The sequence below is a fragment of the Nannospalax galili genome, unplaced genomic scaffold (genome assembly GCF_000622305.1).
Source record: "Nannospalax galili isolate Female #2095 unplaced genomic scaffold, S.galili_v1.0 scaffold698, whole genome shotgun sequence".
NCBI lineage: Eukaryota > Metazoa > Chordata > Mammalia > Rodentia > Spalacidae > Nannospalax > Nannospalax galili.
The window spans coordinates 1,010,513-1,013,167 of record NW_008341886.1 but is presented as its reverse complement, the minus strand read 5'-3'; the positions used below and the strand labels follow the sequence as shown (position 1 = coordinate 1,013,167).

Sequence of the window (2,655 nt, the reverse complement as noted above, 5' to 3'; positions counted from 1 at the left end):
TCATTAGCATACTGGGTTTCAGATTACAGAGCCTGGATTCCTGGAAACCATGTGACCCTGACTGTTGCAATATCTAAGTGTTGCAATTTTGGATTCCAAGGGTGGTGATTAGGAAGTGGAGAGCTCTAGGCATCAGTCTCATGATCTGCCAATGGGAGCAAATGCCACAAGGTGTTCCTTGTGGCTCCAGTGGTCCAGCCTTTGCCTCGGGCCTGCTGTATAGCTGTCAATAAGACTTTCACCCTAGGCTCAAGCCTGTCTCCCACAAGGAAACAAAAATCTTTACAGAAAATGTATGAAAACATTGGAAAAACAAATTCCTGTCTATTCCTGATTGTGCTTCCAGTAAGCTAGGAACCAAAGACAGCTTCTGCAGTCCTAATAGCATGACCCAAAATGGATTCCTGGGGATTCCAGATTCCAGTGAGGGAAAGCAGGAAGACACAGGCTCCACCTCTCTCACACAAAGCTGGCTAGAATCCCCTCCCTAACCAGAACACATTTTGAAGGCTCTCACCCTTGAAAATCAGCCTGAGACACACGTTTGCTCTTCAGAACTGAATGAAGACTGACCTGGAAATGTAAAATGGGCTCACTTCCACCTTCCTCCCTTCCCTTCTTCCCTCGAGTGGGCACTGTTCCAGAAGGATTGCTATTCTTTGAGCCCTTGGTTTCTACTGCAGATAAGAGAAAAGGAGACTCTTCCTTTTTAAAAATCCTTGAAAATCAGCCTGAGACACACGTTTGCTCTTCAGAACTGAATGAAGACTGACCTGGAAATGTAAAATGGGCTCACTTCCACCTTCCTCCCTTCCCTTCTTCCCTCGAGTGGGCACTGTTCCAGAAGGATTGCTATTCTTTGAGCCCTTGGTTTCTACTGCAGATAAGAGAAAAGGAGACTCTTCCTTTTTAAAAATTATTTTTATTTTTTAAAATATATTTTGTTGAATTTTTGTGGCTATCATGCAATACATCTTAACTCTATTTGGTCCCTCTTCCCTATCTGCACACCCCATAGCCCTCCCACAGGACTTCATGCATTTTGTCATATATGTTATGACCTATTGAGTCAAGTCTATGTACCCAGATATCCCTCTGTGTGAGTTAATCCACTGAAGCCTGTTCAGCCTTAAAGAAGATCAAGATTAATTCTCCCTCACCACAGTGACTGCTGAGAATAGCTCCTTGCCAAAGTTATGGCCTCCTGCCCATTTCCCCAGTTCTAGGCTGGTTTTAGTCTGATCGAATTTGCATGAGTCTTGGGCATGCTAATACCATTGCTGCAAGTTCATATGAGCAAGGACACAGGAGCCTGTATGACTGTGTCCATGTGTTCATGCATCACCCTCTACTTTTACAATATTTCTACCCCCTCTTCTGTAAAGGTCCCTGAGCCCTGGATGGGTGAAGTTTAATGTAGGAGTCCTGTCCAGGGACCCACTCTCTGCAGTCTCTTATTCTCTATACTTTGGCCAGTTGTGGCCTTTTCTGCTCCTCACACTTTGTTGCATGAGGAAGCTTCCCTGATGAGAGTCAAGAGATGCTATAGTCTATCTGAACAATAAATACCTTTATTATATGAACTGCTAGGACTTATTTGCCTTTCTGGGTTCTTGTCTTCTTCAGACAGAGCCTCTGTTTCCTGCCCTATAGCATATAGCCCTCTGTTCTACCACACTGGCCTGATCTTGATGTAACACAGGCAAGATGCTTGTCCTGACAGAACTACTCCTCCAGAAGACCGCTGATTTTGATATTCTTTTTCCTTTCATCAGATTTATTTTGAATTTTATTTGATCATTTTTTGTTTTAAATCTCCTCTTCAGGAGTCAGCTTGGCCTGCTTTTCTTGCCAAGGTGCAGTGCATAGTGGGAGTCACACCACTGTCAGTACCATGTGCTTTCAATGAGCAGAATCAGTTCTTCACAGGGTCTTGGTGTGGACCTACTCTTTATTCGATGCATTGTAAACAGCATCAATGATCCTTGTTTATTGAGCTCAACACTCAGCCCTAGGAGTGCCCTATGTCTCATCTCAGGGCACTGTACTTATTGCCTCCTTGAGCTCAGATGGTGGATTGTGTGTATGCCATGGGGTCCAATCTTAGTGTTGGCAGCTGGCTGCACAAGCTCAGACTTGCTCTTCTTCTGGTAGGGTTTCCTCTTGCCCCTGGTCTTGCAGCACTTGTGCCAGCTGCCCTGAGAAATGCCCATAACTCTGTGCTGACTGGAAAAAGAGGAACAAGAGACCTTCACCCAGTATCTCTAGCATGTGAATCCCAGGAAGCCATTCCCTCTCCCCTTCTGTAAACTAAGGGTAGCAGATGTATACTTTGTATTGAGTTTGTTACCAGAAAGAACGAAATCCTGTTAGTTTTAACAATGTATATAAAACTCTAATAGATTATGTTGTGTGAAGAAGCCAGGACAGAAGGAAAAGCGCCATGCCATCTTACTCATATGAAAAATATAAACTAATTGCTATTATGGAAATAGAAGAATCCTGATTACTATAGGGTGGAAAAAATAAAGGGAGATGTGGAGAGGCTGCTCAGTAGGTACAGACATAGTATGTATAGTTTCACATCCTATTTCACAGTAGGATAACTATAGTTAACAATAATGTACCATACACTTCACACTGGTACACTTTTGA

The 2,655-nt window shown here is 43.4% G+C and overlaps 1 pseudogene; it reads right to left on the bottom strand.

Annotated features, from left to right (window-relative positions):
• Positions 1 to 1,593: 1,593 nt before the first annotated feature.
• Positions 1,594 to 2,213, bottom strand: LOC103737791 (annotated as a pseudogene).
• Between the last annotated feature and the right edge of the window lie 442 nt (positions 2,214 to 2,655).